At 36.5% G+C, this 20,907-nt stretch overlaps 1 long non-coding RNA gene across 3 annotated transcripts in view; it reads right to left on the bottom strand.

The window, feature by feature from the left end:
* Positions 1-20,907, bottom strand: part of LOC150050010 (uncharacterized) — a 258,763-nt gene that overhangs the window by 74,309 nt on the left and 163,547 nt on the right. The window contains exon 1 of one of the 3 annotated variants that reach the window (XR_016538560.1): positions 3,695-3,767. The exons of the other annotated variants lie outside the window; for them this stretch is intronic. This is a non-coding gene — a long non-coding RNA (uncharacterized LOC150050010). Of the gene's footprint in view, positions 1-3,694; positions 3,768-20,907 lie in introns of those variants that run through there. 3 annotated transcript variants of the gene reach the window in all.

The following is a 20,907-nucleotide window of genomic DNA, read 5'->3' as shown; positions in this document are numbered from 1 at the left end:
CAATGGAATTCTATGCTGCTATCAGAAAGAACGACATTGCCCCATTTTTAAGGAAATAGAAAGTCTTAGAAAATATCATATTAAGTGAAGTAAGCCAGACTCAAAGGAACGTAGGCTCAATGGTTTCCCTCATTTGTCATAATCAGTAGAAACCTTGGGCCCTCCTAGAAGAGATTTACAATAGAGCAAAACCTAGAGACATAAGGCCATATAGTATGATGCTAAATGAAAGGACCTCCAGGATATAGAAACAAAAGCCATATAATGAGTGATTGTTGTCCTAAATGTACTGTTATCTCTCATCTCTTTTGCTGTGACTTGGTTATCTCATATTGTTACAGTATTTCACCTTGTTATCTGATATATTGGATGTATGCATATTTGGTTATTTGAAATTGGATAGGGAAGGAGGGAAAACAAGATGAGGGGCAGGGTGGGGGGAGGGAAATAGGGACCAAGACATGAGAAAGGTTATCAATGTATGTGAAGTAATGCACCCTCTATCTGGTGAATATAATGTAACCCTTCTATTAATTACAATAAAAATATATGGGAAAAAATCTGCTTTAACAAGCACTTTTTGCCAGTCTATTCCCCACACAATGAAATGCTTTAAAATAAATTTATATAAATTTAAAAACAGAAAAAAACTCATTCCTACAATGTATAAGCCTGGTTTTCATCAGGTGCAGATGTATCACATTACCTACATTGGCATAAGCTGCAGTCCTAGTCAGGAAAAGAAAATTTGTCAGATCAATTCCAATTTAAGCCTGACCTTTCAACCCAGGGCTCCTCTGAATTTCCCAGTCCTCATAGTAGCTTCTTGGGTGGTATAAACACCTTGAGCTGTCTGACATTTTTAAATATCTAAAGTCAATAGACTTGACAAATAAGTAAAAGAAAAGGTGCTGCTTCAGGCAAATATACTCTGCTTCTCCATATGTTCTCTTCAGTGTGGAATATGGCACAACTTACATAGTGTCAACTTCCTATGTGCAATTGTACAGTCACTGGAAAGTAGGTCAAGACACACTGCAATTCTGTTTCCCAAGACTACATGCAATGCATTAAAGCTGAGATGTGTCAAGTTTGAAGGACCGGTCAGGAGGGAAAAATAAATAGAGGATTAGAAGAAACAAAATATCTCTGCTTGTAAGTTCTTTTATAAACTTTCACCAGTTTTTCAACCAGATCTAAGAAAATCACAGTTTCACTTGGGACAGAAATACTCACTACCCTTTGAAAAATTACCACTGGAAAAATCATTCACAATTCATTTATTGTTGATTTGAAAGATGTGGAAGTATAAGACCAATCACCTGGTTTTAAATGTAACTTTCAATCCCAAACTCATTCTAAAAGCTTGGTTCTAATCTACTTCTTTAATTAGAGTACTCAAACAAGAGGCATTAATATCCCTAAGAGATTTTTAATCATTCCACCTACCTCATGATGGAGGTCATAGCCCTGATTTAGAAAGCAGATTAAGCAAATAAAACAATCATTGATCTTAGCTGAAGACCAAAGAAAGTCACTCCTGAATGTTTGTCAGTATCTGTTGTACTGAAATTGCTACTTCGACTATCAATAACAAGTCTATTTCCTTTTGATGCACTAAAACAATACAAAGATCTACAAGTTTTCCCCAGCAATAAGTAAACTAATATCCATTTTAGATGCCTCCATTTTGATTAGTGCTTAGGCCCTACTAGGTGATTAATAGACAACTTTTCACTTTCTCCTGTTTCAATATTGAGACAAAGGTGACACACACATTTCAGTGAGTTCACACACTCTCTGTAACCTCTTCAATTTTCATAAACAAACATCGTTGTGAAGGCAGTAAAATTGCACTAATATAAACTAGTTACGGGGAAGACATACTGAGCAATGTCAAAATAATAATTTGGGGGCCGGGAGTTTGGCCTAGTGGTTAAAGTGTTTGCCTAGCATGTATGAAGACCCGGGTTCGATTCCTCGGTACCACATACATAGAAAAAAGCCGGAAGTGGTGCTGAGGCTCAAGTGGTAGAGCTCTAGCCTTGAGAAAGTCCAAGGACATTGCTGAGGCCCTGAGCTCAAGCCCAGGACTGGCAAAAAAAAAAGTAAAATAATAATTTGAGATTACCTTTCTTAAATAAGTGAAGGATCCTTCCTTTTACTGTCTTTAGAAATGCTTTGAGATTAACAAAGGTGTAATCAATCCCAGAATACAATACAACTATAAATTCTTCATACCCTTTATCTCTCATGTCTCATTGCAGATCACAATACTTGTCCCATGTGTGTCCCCTACAGGAAAACTTTGAATAATGAAATACAAAATTCCTAAAGTGTTTTTCCAAAGTTTGGCTCTGTATAAAGCCAAAATTCCATTATGAGAAATAAAATTGATAGCCAAGCTCTCATAGCTCATGTCTGGAGTCATAACTACTCAGGAAGTTGAGATCTAAAGAGCTCAGTTTGAAGTCAACCTGGGCAAGAAAATACCTGAGACTCCTTTGTCTAATTAACCACCAAAAAACTGGGATTGGTACTGTGGCTTAAAGTAGTAGAGCACTAGCCTTGAGTGCAAAAGCTTAGGGACAGTTCTGAGGCTCCAAGTTCAAGCCTCACATCTAACTAAAACATAAACAAAACAAACAAATAATAAAATAAAATTGAAGTCCTTTAAAGACCCTAAGTAGTATATAATTAATTTCTCTATAGTTGTATGGTTAGTTACCATTTGAAGAGCATTTTAAAAGATTTATCACTTATTTTTAAAACTTTGTAATTATTGTCTTTAAGTAGTTCTCGAAGAGGTTTCAATTCAATATGCCAGTTCATGAATACAGTGTTTCTTAATAGTAACCATCATACAAAATTTGGGTAAGAATTAAGGATAATGGCCATGCATTGGTGGTTCATGATTATAATCCTAGCTATTCAAGAGGCTGAGATTTGAGAATCACAACTGGAAGCCAGCCCAGACATAAAAGTATGTAAGACTCTTACCTCCAAGAAACTAGCAAAATGCTTCAAATGCAGCTGAGTCAAATGGTTCAGCACTAAGCTTAATTGAAAAAGGTAGTGTGCAAGGCCCTGAGTTCAAATCCCAATACAGGCAATAATTCTTTCATTCATTCATTAATGATAAGCTAGAAGAAGCACTTAGGCTATTATCATACAACATTCTCTGCTTTTCTAATTCCTACATCATCTTTGAGCATAAAATCTTCTAGAAACCCTTACCTGATCTTCAAATTTAACCTAATGCCCCCTTCCTATGGGTCCTAAGATATATAAAAATGTAGGATTAAAGGAAATATATGCTCCCTTTAATTCTTTGGATTTTATCACCACCCCTTTGCCCTAGTATTCATCCTTATATTCAATACCTAGAAGATAGTATAACAAAGAACCTCCTGAAAGGTGCTTCTAGAAATGTTTCATGAATTTCAAAGGTCTACACATTGTAAGTTGTTCCCCCAGTGCTTATAGATTCTGGTTACCCATATGACAGGTAAGAAACGACCAATTTAGGAAACATTGTCAATATTTTTCATACAGTGAGAAACTGATTATCTGTAAGTCAAGCAACTCACTAAAAACAGATTAATGAAGATAACAAACCAAGTATATCTGTCAGGCCTGAGGTGAAAAAAGGAAAATTAAGTGCACCTAGAAGTGCTGATGTAGATTTCCTTACCCTTCAGCAGAGCTGCAGCCTTTGAATTCTCCAAACTGTCCTTTACTGCTAAGATCCAAAAACTACCAAACCCTCACATTTAATCTATTTCAATACCCGGATGAACTATGGTGTTGCCAATGGCAACACTGAGACTGCATGCTGGGAATCCTGTTATGCCCAATAAAATTAATACTGACTGCACCTCCACAGAGAACATGGTGCTCTGCTGGTGCGGACCGAAAACAAACCACAAGGCTGACACTGCCAGAGCTGTGTGCAGTTTATAACTACAGAAGATGGATCAGATGTCTGATTTTTGTTTTGTTTTATTTCCAGACAGTTATTTGAACTTGGAATAGAGCAAAAAATTTGCCCAGTGTTTAAAGGAAGAGTGGCTGCTATAATGCTTTGTTCAGAACTACACTTATCACTTCCTTAAATAAAAGAAGGGAGGTTTACTATTGTTGGTTAATCTTCATGAGAGGAGTTTCCATGTCTGCTTAATAGCAACAGTCACCAGCATGCAAGTCTATCGTATCCACTAATGATAATGCGTTCAATGCCCGGAGGAGGGTCTCAGACGTTTATCACTCAGCAATCCTACCTCCTTAATTCTGATACCAATTCTTCTATGAATCCTAACCTACATACAAGTCTTCAAATCCAGAATAGGACCTGTGTACAAAGACCCAAGGCATGTGAATTTCAATAGCCTTGAGCATCCCCATGCTACATGACCAAGAATAACTAAAGAAGACAACGACATATCATTAAAATATGTCATTAAAATTATTTCCATAGTTCTCTTTTGTATGTGGAGTGGGGAAAAGGTGGGTGCTAGCCCTGGGGACTAAGGACTGTGTCCTTGAGCATTTTGTTTACAATGATGATCTACCACTTGACTCATAGATCACTTCTAACTTTTTTTGGTGGTTGATTGGAGATCTTACAAATTTTCCTGCATAGGTTGGTTTCAAACCACCATCTTCAGATCTCAGCCTCCTGAGTCACTAAGATTACAGGCAAGATCCACAGGAGCCTAGCCACACTATTTTTAAGGTTCTCCTATGGAGCTGGAACTTGCAATCCTCTTGTTTCATCCTCCTACGTGAGAGAATTAAGCACTATTACATCATGACTGTTTTTTAACTATTCTTGTCACTGAACTTGTGTCTCTATTACATTGGCTCACTTTAATATTTAAGAATCAATACAAAAAGTGGTAAAAATTAGCCTAATCAGTTAGATCAGATATTGATAAACTGTAGTCCACATGCCACACTGTGGCTGCATTTGTAAATATATTTTATTAGAATATTATCATCACCTACTTATGGGCTATAGCTGCTTCTAAACTGTAACAATGAGATTAAATACTTTGTACGGAGAACATATAATCTCTAGAGATGAACATATTTTTAGCATTTTGCCACCTCTGACCTAGACTGAGGATATTTCCTTCACATACTCCACTGCCTTGATTGTTATTCCTATTGGAATCCCAATAGCAGGTTATAGATATAAACACTTACACCCAGCAATAATCTTTTAATAATAATTTCAACTTGACCAGAGATTTTAGTTCTGAGAAACTCAATATGCTTTGCACATGATCTCTTTCATTGACAGATTTTATTATGGAAAAAATTGAGGATAACCAATATTATTAAATATAATTGACTCACTGTCACCATTTTGAGAATTTGTACATAGATTATACAATACAAAATTTTAAAGTGTTTGTCTCCTGGGAACATACACAATTTAAGACAAGAATGGTCCCCAGGGGATATATTAAGTGAATTCACAAAGCAAATAAGCATTGATAAATTCCACAAAAGGTTTAAGGCAGATTTAATGGGAAGATAAACAAACAATCATAAAAGTAACTCAATTGTTTTAACACATTTTTTAACAAAATGTTCCTTCACCTGTTTGGCTATTTAAGGTTTGTGGAATCATTTAGTTCATGACAGGAAAGACACATGGGCTTCTTGTAGGCTACTTGTATTAATAATTTTTGAGCTTGTGAATTGAATTATAGATATTCAAATGTCCTTTGGCATAAAATATTTCCCATCCTTAATAAAATGCAAGATTTCTTGATAATAAATCTGTAAATATAGTGACTAAGCTAATCTGAAAAGAAGTTTTAGGCCAGGTATGTATGATGGCTTATGTCTATACTTGAGAGATAGATGTTGGGAGGATCTTATTTCAAAGCCAATCCAAACAAAAAGCTATCAAAATCCCATCTACATAAATATTCCAGCCATGGAGATTCCCATCTATAATCTCAGAGTTGTGTGAATGTAAATAAGTATTTATACACAATGGAATTCTATGCTTCCATCAGAAAGAATGACAGCACCCCAATTGTAAGGAAATGGAAGAGTTGGAAAAACTCATATTAAGTAAGCCAAACCCAAAGGAACATAGGCTCAATGGTTTCCCTCATTTGTAATAATTAGTACAAAACTTGAACTCTCTTAGCAGAGGATTACAATAGCTAAAAACCTAGATACATAAGGCCATAGAGGATGAGGCTAAATAAAAGGATCTCCAGGATATGGAAGCAAGAGCTTTATAATATGTGATTGTTTTTCTTAATATACTATGCTATTTCTCTTCTCTTTTGTTGCCCTTTGGTTAATCTCACATTGTTACAGTATCTGACTTTGTTACCTGGTATATTGTATATTCATCTATTAGTTTATTTGAAATAGAAATGGGAAGGGGGAAAACAAGATGATTGGGAGGGGATGGAGGGAGGGAAATGGGGACAAAAATATGAGAAGGGGTATCAATGTGGGAGAAGTAATGCACTTATTATCTGGCGAATATAACTGGAACTGCTCTATACATTACAATAATAAAATAAAATAAATAACTACCTTTCCAAAATTCATATTTATGTAGATGTACAAACTTATGTCATCATTATTTTCTAGTCAATATATTGTAATTATTTATATAGAACTTACAACATTTCAGGAATTATAAATAATGTAAAGATTTCAAATATTGGGATGATTAGACCTATATTATATCCAAGTATTATAGAGTGGGTTTTGGTATCTGGGGTAGTGAAGAAGGGCTTGGAAGAAATCTACCATAGATACTAAAGGATGTCTGCATCATTATAGAGTGTATATGATTTTTGTAGGACTAGCTCATGTCTCAGTAACTGAGACATATCTAAAAATGAATTGTAAGATAGAAAAGAGAAAGCAAGTGATGACCATTCTACAATGGAGCAATCTATCAGAAAGGGATTGAAGAAAATCCCCACTCGGATGAGAAAGGAAATTATAAATATGACTATGCCCTGAAAATCCAGTGTTTATTGTGTTCATTTGTGAAAACAGCACACAGATTCTAATTATTCAGTCATATTTCAATGACTACTAAGCAATATCTCATTCAAATTTCTCCCTTCAAAATAAGTCTATGACTGTGTCTATTGGAAGCCTGATTTCACTACTGAAACTTAACTCACTTCAAGGGGAAACAAGTTTTCTCACAATCAGCAGTGGCTGATATTACCCAGGACCCCAAAATTCTATGAAAATTCTCATGAGCAGCAGTCAATTCCTTTTGAACTTACATACGAGTTGTTTTGGGGCCTTTGTCTGAAACAGCCCTTTGGGTTGCTCAAATCTCTCCACAGAAACTGCTTCTATGCTCCTCCTCATCTGTCCCTTGCATTCTTTTCTAGCATTTAATATAAAAGTAGCAACAATATCCTTTGAGAAAGATGTTTACCATTTACTTTTTTTTCATTTTAGCTTTATAAATTCATTGAATTTCCTTCTTCAATATTCATTACTCCATGATTTTTTTTTGTGCCAGTCCTGCGGCTTGAACTCAAGGCCTGACCACTGTCCTTGGGCACTGTTTTGCTCAAGGATAGTGCTCTGCTATTTGGGCCACAGTGCCACTTCTGGCATTTTCTGAGTATGTGGTACCGAGAAATTGATCCCTGGTTTTCATGCATGCTGGGCAAGCACTCTATCTCTATGCTATGATCATAACCCCTCATTACTCCATAATTTTAAATATTTCCTCTCCCTTCTGCCTGATATGGACACATATCTGATATCACCAAGCTCATAATTATCACATCAAAATGGTGCTGCTTTCTGCTCCTTCTTTGTGGCAGTCATCTTCCTGACACCACTTTGTTGCTCCTTGGAATTATCATTTGACCTGGTCTTTACAGTCAACAGACATCTCAACCCCTACCCAAATTTTCATTTGATCTCTGCTAAGCCAAAGAATGAGTCCATTGCACATACCATGAAACTCAGGCACAAAATTATGTAATGACTCTATTTTGGCCAACATATAAAGTATCTAAGTCTCTTCACTCCTGCTCGATAATTCTCTACACTAAATTCTTCCATGTCTAGAGACTTATATAATTACTCATGCCAATGTATTTTTTAATAACAAATACATTTATCTGGCTCAGGGATGGCAGCTACAGAAGTAGCTCTACACTTACATTCATAGTAAGAGGTTATTTTCAGGTTATAGTCATTAAACAAAATGTTTTATAAGGACAATATACTCCGTTCCACTGCTACCAAAACCAGAATAATACAGGAAAAGCAGTTCTGAGAGGAAAGCCCATAGCTCTAAGAACCTACAGAAAAATAACTGAAATCTCTCAAGTAAATAACCTTACAATGTAACTAAAATATATGGAGGGTAGCAAAAATCAGTGCAGTAATTAATGGAGACTAAAAAATTATACAAAGAATCAATGAAGCAAAAACTGATTCTTTATAAAAGTTAATAAGATTGACAAACTTCCACCTAATTTGACAAGAAAAGAGACCCAAACCAACAGAATAATAAATGGAAAAGAAAAAAATCACAACAAATATTGAAGAAAGCCAAAAGATTCTGAGAGATTACTTTAAAAACCTATCCTCATATAAGTTGCAAAGGCAATTTTCTAGAAGCACATAGCTGTCAAGCTGAACCAAGAAGATATAAACCACTTAAATAGATCCATAACAAGCAATAAGATTGAAGAGGTAATAGTCTACCAACAAGGAAAAGTCTAGGTCTTGATAGATTTACAGTTTAATTCTCTAAGACATTTAAAGAAGAACTAACTCTAGAATGCCTCAAACTTTTCCATGAAATAGGAAGTGAAGGACCACTACCAAATTCATCAAGCCAGCATTATACTCATCACCAAATTCTACAGGAATCCAACAAAAAAAGAGAACTATTAGAAAAATTGTTTGATTTATAGATGCATAAAATAGTTGCTAACCAAATTCAACAACTAATTTAAAAACCACTATGATGAAGTTGGTTTAAACCAAGAGGTTGCAAGGATGGTTCAATATATGTATATAAATAAACATAATAGAGCACATTAACAGAACCAAGGACAAGAATTACATGATCACCGCAAGAGATGCCAAAAAAAATCCCCTGAAAAAATTCAACATCCTTTTATGATAAAAGCTCTGGAAAAGCTAGGAATACAAAGAATATGTTTCAACCTAACAAAGACTATGTATGAAAAACATGCAACTAACTTCATATTAAATGGGGGAAAATAAAAACCATTTCCTCCAAAATCCAGAGCAAAGTATAGATTTCTACCCTGACCACAAAAGAAATAAAAATCAAAACAATATTGAGAATCCATTTCATCCCAGTAAGTTTTGTCATGTTCATGAACACAAACTATAATGAATGCTGGTGTGAATGAGAGAGTAAAAGGAACCCTATTACACTATTGGTGGGAATATAAATTGTTGCAACCACTCTAGAAGATGGTTTGGAGTGTACTCACAAATTAAACATAGGACTCCCTATGACATAGGAATACTAAACTTGAGTATCTACCTAGAATATTGTAACTTAGGATATAGTTAAGACACTTGCACATTTATGTTCATTTTCATTACCACACTGTCCTATTCACACTATTCAAATTTGGCTATTCACAATAGCTAAATTATGAAAATAAACTAAATAACCTACAGCAAATGAGTGGATAAAGAACACATGGTTTTATATACACTGTATTTTACTAATCTGTTACAAAGAAAATCATGTCACTTGAAGAGAAATGGATGGACCTAAAAAATTATGTTTAGTGAAGTCAGTTCAGACAGAAAAAAATGCACATTTTTTCTTATATGTAGACATGGGGCCTGGAGTATGACCTAGTGGTAGAGTTCTTGCCTAGCATGCATGAAGCCCTGGGTTCAATTCCTTGGTACCATATACATAGAAAAAGCTGGAAGGGGTGCTGTGTTTCAAGTGGTTGAATGCTACCCTTGAGAAAGCTCAAGGACAGTGCCCCTAGGACTAGCCAAAAAAAAAAAAAAGAAAGCAGCAGTCATATGTAGATATAGATATGTAAACATGAAAACATATACAGAATTACATGTATGTATACACAAATTGAGGTATGGTATAACTAGAGGAGGAAAGCAACCAACAAACTGTGTAATAAAATGAAATGAATAGAAGAAAGAGGAAATGTGTTTTGTAAGGGAGGGTAAAGTCAGGTGCACAAATGGAGGGAAGAAGGGTGATCAAATGCAGTCATTTTATTCAATATACATTACATAAAAATTGAACGACACAATTTGAGGGTAGGGATGGGATGGAGAAGGACTGGGGAGAATGCATTTTTCTTTTAAGTGACTGGTAAAACTGAAACCACTTCATACAACTACTTCATAAAAAAGGAATAGTATTGTAATAACCCCAAATTCATGACTACATACTCGTAGGGATTTATGGTAAGCCCCGGATTAGCCACTGGTTTACTTTGAGAGTTTTTGGTATAGACACCACAAAATATACCTAAGGAGAGATTCTTAGAAAAGCAAGAAAACGGGGCTGGGAGTTTGGCCTAGTGGTTAAAGTGCTTGCCTAGCATGCATGAAGACCCGGGTTCGATTCCTCGGTACCACATACATAGAAAAAAAAAAGCCGGAAGTGGTGCTGAGGCTCAAGTGGTAGAGCTCTAGCCTTGAGAAAATCCAAGGACAGTGCTCAGGCCCTGAACTCAAGCCCAGGACTGGCAAAAAAAAAAAGAAAAGCAGAAAACAAACAAGAAAAAATAACCTGCTTCCCCATTCTACTTGGCAAATCACTACTACACTTGAGAGTGAATACTATATTGGGAATAGAAGAAAAATGGATAACTGTCTCCCATACCCACACATCATGGTTCATGCACAAAGTCCTCAGGTTTCCAAGGATCCCTTTGCACCAAAGAAAACTCAAAAAATGTGGAGGAGGAAAAGGTCAGGATGGATCACAAGCGTCCTAAAGCCCTTCTTCATTAAGACAGGACCTGAAAACGAACTCTGGGAACCAAATCAAACCAGTTCAAAATCTCCTGAACTTTAAATTAACCAAGATTTATATTAATATCAACAAAGCATTTGGGGGTAACAGCACTTTGTTAAACCTAACTAAAAATTGATGTGCTTTGCAGAGTTTTCCATACAGCTGTGAATCTGGAAGAGTAATCACTCCTGAGGAAGATAATTAGATGGGAGAACAGTGCTTTTGTTTAATGTCAACTAATCCAGGTAAATAAAAAGGAGAGAACACAAACATTTAGTTCTCATAGTTACCTTTTAGGAGAGGCTGAAGAGACTCAGTTTGCTTAGCCTTCATAAAATAGGGGTTAATCCCAGGCACTGGTAGCTCATATTTGTAATCCAAGCTATTCAGGAGTCTGAGATCTGAGGAACACTGTTTGAAGCCAGCCTAGGAGAAGAACTCCATGAGACTAGTTAGCCACTAGCCACCAAAAGCAAGAAGTCAAACTGTGGCTCTGAGTGAAAAAGTTCCCAAGCCCTGAATTACAATCCCAGTAGTGGCACACAATTGCACACACAAAAAATAAGGCTCCAGGGTAGGTAAGGCCTGATAGATAACTTCCTATCAAGGTTATCAAGAAAGCAGTGCTGAAAAGTTCCTGCAGATAATGGTTTTGAAACAAGCAATGGACAAGTCAGACCGAAGATGGTATACAAAGTGATTTGTTCTCTTGCCCCTCATAAACATAAGCTCATCATCTGGCAGGAATCACCAAGCTTCAGAACAGCTTTATACCCTCTAACTAAGTTGTAGGCACCTATATTGTCACATTTAGACATCAAGGTAAATATACACAAATAAAACAAAACAAACACAAAGTTGTAGGCATCTACAGTGTCCCATTTAAGCATGAAAATAGTCAGGGACAAATAATATGACAACAAGAACTTTTGAACCAGTTGGGAAATGTTTGCTGTGCTAAATCCCTCTAGGTATCTCCAATTCTTGCTTGTTTCTTAGTTTGTCTAAACCACCTAACATATTAAAAGCTGCCATGTTCAGTGGTTCTCAGATCCCTGCTTCATAATTCATCTCAATATCTTTAGGCATATTAATAGCTATTTCCCACCATTACTATGGGTCACAATTAAGTGAATCATAAAATTACTTCTTGGCCAGGTGGCACCACCCTCTCTATTTCCACAGAATAATCTAGAAATGCTATGGTTTCTGAAGTATCATATTAGGCAATGTTGAACATTTTTACCTATAAGCAATTAGCAGACAGCATCCTGGAATAGCAGAAAGCCTACATTTGGCTTTAGAATGACATGTCCAATCCTGTGTGGTCATGGTACAGCTTCAGTGTTTTCAACTGCAGTGCTGAAATATAGACAGACTCTGCAGAGTTTCAGGGAAGAATAGGAAAGGACAAGAAAGAATAGATATCGGAGGCTAATAACCATGTTGATCACTATTCTCCAAGACATTGCTTTTATTTCCCAAATTGTTGTTTGGAAAACAACACTTTGAACCCTCATTTTAAACCATACCAATCAATATCTGGCTCCAGTAAGAGCAAGCAAAGCGAGGTATAATCAAGTGGCTAGCTGATATATCCATGTCCCTTGCCTCCAATAATGGGACAACTATAGGATCTCAAAAATCTGTAGTACACATCATTGATAACTACTCTAAAACACAAAAACTGTACCTAAAATAATACCTGAGAGTGATATTACAATGGTCTGACTTGGGATGGTATAATACAATATCTGAGACTGTGTGAATAGAAATTTGTTTCTCATATTTTTCAAGGCTGAATAGTGTACATCAAGAGGTAAGCCTCTCATCCCTGGAAAAAGAATGGAAATGTGAGAAATCATACTTATATGAGCTTGCATGTAAGAGAACAGATGTACTTTAAATATTGAGCTGGAACTGGATATTGGTTGCTTATGCCTACAGTCCTAGCTACTCAGGAGGCAGAAATATGAGGGTCATAGTTATGCCTCCTGAGTAGAAATATGAGGGTCATAGTTCAAAGCCATGTGAGCAAGAAAGTCTTCTTTCCAATTAACCACAAAAAAATTCAGAACTAGAAATGTGGCTCAAGCAATAGGGTATCAATTTTAAGCAAAAAGGAACTCAGGGACAGTGCTTAGTCCCCAAGTTCAAGCTCCAGTACTGGTACAAAAATTAAAATAAGTACAAACTAAAATATTGTGCCAAACACATAAAAAATTCACTCTATACATAATGACATTAATTTGCATATTGTTAACTATGCCTGCATCATTCACTATCTTCATAAAAGTCCCCTTTTTAATCACAGTATATTGAGCATTAGGCTCCCAACACATGATCTCTGGAAAACACGTTCACTCAGACCACAACAGATAGCCAATTAAAACTGGTCTTGGACTTTTTGAGAATCAGACTTGACTGAATCAAGATCTTTCTATGACAATTGCTAATCAAAATTACTCCAGCAATATGCCTTTACAACAGAGATTTTTGGAACCTGAAGGCTTTGCATGACCAGCAAGCTCCACAGCATCAAGTTCTTAGACCTGCTACAGTAGTCTTAATGGGGCCAATACCATGAAACCTCATTACAAAACCAGGCTATAGTATGGTATTAACGCTCTCTCTCTCTCTCTCTCTCTCTCTCTCTCTCTCTCTCTCTCTCTCTCTCTCTCTCTCTCTCTCTCTCTCTCTCTCTCTCTCTCTCTCTCTCTCTCTCTCTCTATATATATATATACATACATATATATATGTATGTATCTATAACATATATATCTGTGTCTACATATATATGTGTATGTATGTGTGTATAGATATATAGATATAGACATAATCATCCACGAACTTTAAAAGTGGTCCAATTTAATAGTATTTTGAGAGTTTTAGGTGCATACTTTACTTACATAGCTGTAACCCTTCTGAACATCACCTTTACAACAAAATTTTAAAAATTTTAAAGAAGTTAATGTTGTATAAAACACAAATTTAAAAGAAGCTCATAAATCCCCTTTCAAAATAAAAGATTTTGAGGATTTTTGAGAAGGTTCTGGAGCAGCTTTGCTGATTAACATGGTATTGTAAAAGGTGAATGAGAAAAACAAAGGAGCATAGAGCAAACCAGAATATTTTTGTGAAAAACATTTCTATCTCCTTAACAAATGTAGTCTATTTCAGGGAGAGCTGTATTTGACTTTATAAGCACTAATCTGTTACCTTGTTAGGTAGTTGATGTTTTTCAAATTTTACACACCAGTTTCAGCCTTCACATTTTTATCTGGTAGAGCTGATAGCCTCATTAAATTCCTTTTATCTCTTATAGGTCAAACCTCAGCAGTTCTAAAGATACACAAGACATTTTTCATTCTCTTCCCATAGATCTGCACTGTCAAGTCCTTGTCTAATGAAGAACCACCCAAGCTAAATAGACCAAGGGCAATCTTGACACCATCCTCCCTCTCAGCCCACTCTCATTTTGTCTGACTCATCACAGAACATGATACCACCACTGTGGCTTTTTTTTTCAAGCATAAGAACAGTATTCAGCACTGAATCCAATTCCTGCCTTTTGCTTAGCCCCTCCCCAAGAGCCCCATTCCAGACGAATCTTGTCAAGTCTATTTCTGAAATATATCACAAATGCAGGCACTTCTCAGCTTGTCTACTGTCAGCATCTTAAACTGCCATCCCCTTTCCAGAACAATGCTGCAATGGTTTCCTAATAGATCTTTATTAAAGTACTGCCTCTCTCAACTCACTGTTTAGCAGTGACAATTATCATATACATATACATATATTACATATGTATTAGATTCTAAGAATTCCTGCTTATAGATCTTCAGCAAGTCCTACCGTTCTTGTAATAAAATGTCATATTCTTACCACTAACTTAATATTAGTCCAAGTCACCAAGTACATTTTCCTTCCCCACCTGGACTCCCAGCTTCTCTGTTCTTCTTTCATTAGTTCAAATGCTTCTACTCTGACATACTGCATGGCCTTTACATATGCTTCATACAATTCTTGTTCTCTGACAAGATAGCATCATGCGCTTCTGCCATGTTCCTCTCTATCATATGATCTTAAGAATTTATTTCTAAGCCAGGTGGCCAAGCCTCATGTCTGTAATCCTAGGTATTCAGGAGACTGAGATATGATGATTGTGGTTCAGAGATAGCACCCCTGTCCTAATGAAAAATGCTGGGATGGCACAAATAAAGAAGAAGGAGAGAAGGAAGAGAAAGGGGTGAAGGGAGAGGAGGAGGAGGGGGGGAAGGAAGAGGAGGAGGGAAAGAGGAAGAAGGAGGAGGAAGAAGGCAAGAAAAGAAGAAGGAGAAGAAGGAAGAAGACAAAGAGGAGGAGGAAAAAGAAGAGGAGGAAAAAGAAAGTTGGGCTGTAATCTTAGCTAATAAGGAGGCTGAGATCTGAGGATCAAGATTCAAAGCCAGCCTGGGCACAAAAGGACATGAGACTCTTATTTCCTATTAACCTCAAGAAAATGGGAAATAGGGCTTGGCTCAAGGGTAGGGCTGGAGCCTTGAGCTAAAGAGCTCAAGGACAATGCTCATCCAGGGGTAGGGTGGTAACCTTGAGCTTAGGAGCTCAGGGATAGAGCCCAGGGCAAGTTCTAGCCCTATGATCCACAAAAATAAAGAAGGAGAAAGGGAAGAATTGAAGAAGGAGAAGAAGAAGGAGAAGAAAAGAGGAGGAGGAGGAAGAAGGAGAAGAATTTAATTCTTTACACTATTTCCCATCCACCCTCACTGTACAACATAAAACAGTCTCCTCAGGGCCATGATCAGGGCTGAATTTTATTCAGTTTTGCACTTTCAGTGATGCAGAACAATGTCAGGAATAAAGTAAGTATGTTCAGTAAATATTTGTTGGATGCATTCGTGGTCATAAACATGGTGTTTTAGGGATCACGTGGTTGTTCTTATAGATTATCTCCTATTTTATGCTTAGCTAGCACTTGCTTACTATAAAGCTTTCTCTCAGCAAACCCAGCAATAATCTCATGATTTTTATTTCTAATGAGATGCTTCCAATTTCCTCTGATACAGAAAAATAGATTAAAACCCTGTTAGAGCTGAACATTTTCTGAATGAAGATCTAAGTTAGGAGTGTCCATTTAGTGTAACCACTTAAGACCTCTATTTTAGTGGCAAAGGAGACTATATTTGCTTAAACCTTGAGTAGACCACAAAAAGTATTGCAAAGGTAAATAGCAGCAACAAAATAAGTCATAATGTTCATAGGAGTGGTAGTTTAATAACAACCACCAACATAGATGTCAGTGCCTATATGTATACACACATATATGTTACTTATACAGATACATATATATTATGTATGCATATATATATATATATATATATAGAGAGAGAGAGAGAGAGAGAGAGAGAGAAAGAGAGAGACAGCACATAATGAAACCCATCAAATGCTGCTTGGAAAAGGAGAAAGAACCCTTACACAAAAATATTAAATAATAAGATAATTTTTAAAAGAGGGGAAAGGAGAGAGAGTATAAAAACAAATATAGTGGAGGGGGGGATGTTGTTCAAAGTGTAGTATGGATATATCACAATAAAACTCCTTCATATAACTAATGTATTCTAACTCAAAAATAAAACAGTAATTATTATTATCATATTAATATCAGCTCTCACTTTACAGAGTATTTCCTAATTGCCAGGTACTTTCAGATTTATTTTATACATAGTTAATTCACTCAGTCATTACAATTATCCTATAAAATATTAAATATCATGCTCAGTATGCTGATGAGGAAACAGAAGTAGAGAGTACTAAAAATATAGTACATTTCCAAAGACAAAGTGGAACAGAATATAATGGTTAAGAACAGAAATGATTCCTACAAAACAGTAATTAGAATGTGTGCTCATACCAATACCTCAGGCTGCTTCCTAAGGAATCTTTACTGGGTTACAATTGTACAATTTAATATATACATATGCATATATATGTGTATATATACATATGGACATACATAGTCGATATGTTTTAAAGCAACAACACATAGTCCCATTATTCATCTAAAAAGGTTCAAGATGACAGAAAAAGGAATAAATTAAGGGAACACAATCCATGATGGGAGCAAAGAAAACTTTTACATGAGCTAGTGACGTAAAAGAAACTGTCTTTCTTGGAAAAGGAAATCACATCACCACAGTGCTATTTCTAAACGTATAGGTTTTGTATAATTTTACAGATGGCAAAACAAGCTTAAAATAATAACAATTGCATCCATTATGCAATATGTGTTCCTGATCCACATAGGCCTGCATTGAAATCCTTCAAGAGCAATTACCTAGGAAAATGCTCTCACCAGCAATCTTGATTATTTGGAGACATGCATTGGACAGTCCTTTACCACACAGACTCTTGACACAGGGAGTCCAAAAAGAACATCCTGGGCCAGAATAAGACAGGAATTTGTGAAATAAAGGAGTACAGTGGAGAGGAGTCAACATGGAGGTATGAAGTGCTAACTGCTTCTGCTGTTATCAGCTGGTCTGCGCAGGCATAGATGGAGAAAGTATCTTCAGCCTCCCATTCCACTCTTCAACACTTGTGCCTCAAAGCAGAAAACCCTCACATTTCTAGGCTGAACTCATGAACAGCGCTGTGGTATATAGAACATCTCATGCCTTCTTGTCAAAAAGGTCACAGGACAGAAGGAACACGGATCTTTTGCAGTCTCAGTAGAAATTTGTTAGCAGGAAGCATCTATTGGAGTCCAGGAGAATCCACACGGGGCAGGTCACAGGGACAGTAGTGAAACAAGTGCTACAGGACATAGAGTCTTGAGATAGTTGTTTCCAAGGAATTCTGGGTTACACTTTATGGACTATATTTATAGTCAGTTGATAGGGAGAAACAAGGTATTGCCATTGAAGTTCTCTATTACCAACTTCAATAAAGACATAGAAGGTCTTTATAGATGTCACAGGCCTATGAAAAATAACTGAATGAACCAGTCAAAATTCCAAACACTTTGACAGGTTGCGATGATAGATGCCAACTACTAAGGGAAAAATTTTTGAGAAAAAATATTGCTTGGATAAGTCCCTGATTAGAGATAAAACGCTATTAGAAATGAAAATCTCCAGAAAAAGAAAACCATGAAAAGTGGATGTTTTATGTCTAATTCCCAAGGTTTCTACTGATTATGTTCCTTTGAGTCTGGCTTACTTCACTTAATATGATTTTTTCTAAGTCTTTCCATTTCCTAACAAATGGGGCGATGTCATTCTTTCTGACAGCAGCATAGAATTCCATTGTGTACAAATACCTCATCTTGTTGATCCACTCATCAACTGAGGGACATCTGCGTTTGTTCCATATCTTTACTATGGTAAATATTGCTGCAATGAACATTGTTGTGCTAGTGGATTTAGTATGTCCTTGTTTCTCGACAATTGGGTAAATGCCAAGTTTTGGAATTGCTGGGTCATAGGAGAGCTCTGTGTTTAGTCTTTTGAGGAACTGCCATACTGCTTTCCACAGTGGTTGAACAAGTTTACACTACCACCAACAGTGTAGTAGTGATCCCACCTGGCCACATCCCCTCCAGCAACTGTTGTTATTAGATTTCTTGATCCTGGCCATTCTAACTGGAGTGAGGTGGAATCTTAGAGTTGTTTTGATTTGCATTTCTTTTATGATCAGAGATGTTGAGCATTTCTTCATGTGTTGGTTGTTGCTTTGGAGATTAATTTTGGAGTGATTCAATTTTTTGAGCTGTTGATATATTTTAGATATGAGGTCTTTGTCCGTTGTATGGTTAGTGAAGATCTTCTACTAATCTGTAAGCTTCCTAATTAATTTACTAACCATGTCCTTTGCCTGACAGAAGCTCTGCAGTTTAATGCAGTCCCACTTATCTAGCCTTTCTCTGATTTGTTGTGATTCTTGGTCCTTATTAAGAATGTTTCGACCTGTGCCAAGGAGGCCTAGTGTATCTCCTGTTCCTTCTTGTAAAGTTTCCACTGTATCTGCTTTTACATCAAGGTCTTTGATCCATTTGGAGTTAATTCTAGTGCAGAGTGACAAAGAAGGATCCAACTTTAGTTTTCTGCAGGTGCGTAACCAGTTCTGCCAGGTCCTTTACATTCTTAGTTAAGTTAATTCCTAGGTACTTTATTTTCTTTGAGGCTATTGCAAAAGGAGTTGCTTTCCTGATTGTTGCCTCATTCCTCTCATTCTTGACATAGAGGACGGCAGTGGATTTTTGAGGGTAAATTTTATACCCTGCTACCTTTCCAAAGTTTTGAATCAGCTCAAGGAGCTTGGGAGTGGAGTCTATAGGGTTCCTTAAATACAGAATCATGTCATCTGCAAAGAGGGAAACTTTTACTTCCTCGTTCCCTATTTGGATCCCCTTTATGCTTGCTTCTTGCCTTATGGCTCTGGATAGGAATTCTAATACTATGTTAAAGAGGAGTGGAGAAAGTGGGCATTCTTCTCTCATTCCTGATTTTAGAGTGAATGGCTTTAGCTTTTTACCATTAAGTATAAAACTAGCTGTGGTTTTGTCATAGACTTCCTTTATTATACTGAGGAATGTTCCATGGATTCCTAGTTTCTCCAGAGCATTTAGCATGAAGGGGTGTTGAATCTTGTCAAATGCCTTTATGGCATCTATTGAGACAATCATGTGATTTTTGTCCTTGCTCCTCTTGATGTGTTGAATTATATTAATTGATTTGTGTATATTGAACCAGATTTAGCCTCCCTGTGATGAAGCCTGTTTGATCATAGGGTATAATTTTTTTGATGTTTTTTATAGTAACTAATAAAAGGGTTACATGATATTTGCCAGATAGAAGGTGCATTAATTCACATACCTACCCTTTCACATGTCGTGGTCCCTATTACCCTCCTGCCCACACCCCCCATCTTGTTTGCCCCCCTTCCCTATCCAATTTCAAATAACCAAATACAAATATATCCAATATATCTGCTAACAAAGTGAGATACTGTTAAAATATGAGATAACCAATGCACAGCAAAAGACCTGAGAGATAACATAGTACCTTAAGGACAACAATCATTCATTATATGGCTTTTGTTTCTATATCTTAGAGGTCCTTTCAATTAGCATCCCACTATACGGCCTTATGGATCAAGGTTTTGCTCTATTGCAAATCTCTGTTAGAAGATTGCAAGGTTTCTACTGATTATGACAAATGAGGAAAATGATTGAGCCTAAGTTCCTTTGAGTCTGGCTTACTTCACTTAATATGATTTTTTTCTAAGTCTTTCCATTTCCTAATAAATGGGGCGATGTCGTTCTTTCTGACAGCAGCATAGAATTCCATTGCGTCCAAAAGGACCTAGCTAGTAAATTAATTAGGAAGCCTACAGAGTGGGAGAAGATCTTCACTAACTATATATCAGACAAAGGCCTCAGCTCTAAACTATATCAACAGCCCAAAAAATTGAATCACTCAACAACTAATTTTCAAAGAAACAATCACCCCATTAAAAAATAAGCCAAAGACTTAAAGAGAGACTTCTCTGAAGAAGAAACAAAATGGCCTATACACACATGAAGAAATGCTCGACATCTCTGGCCATAAAATAAATGCAAATCAAAAGAACTCTAAGATTCCACATCACTCCAGTTAGAATGGCCAGGAAAACTAATAACAACAGATGCTGGGGGGATGTGGGCTTGAAGGATCACTACTACACTGTTGGTGAGAGTGTAAACTCGTCCAACCACTATGGAAAGCAGTATGGCAGTTCCTCAAAAGGCTAAACATAGAGCTCCCCTATGACACAGCAATTACACTACTTGGCATATACCCAATCATGGAGAAACAAGGACATACTAAATCCACTAGCACAAAATGTTCATTGCA

Source organism: Megascapheus bottae, chromosome 18 (assembly GCF_031878675.1).
Source record: "Megascapheus bottae isolate mThoBot1 chromosome 18, mThoBot2.hap1, whole genome shotgun sequence".
NCBI lineage: Eukaryota > Metazoa > Chordata > Mammalia > Rodentia > Geomyidae > Megascapheus > Megascapheus bottae.
The sequence above is the reverse complement of the archived record's forward strand: the minus strand, read 5'-3'. Positions and strand labels throughout refer to the sequence as shown.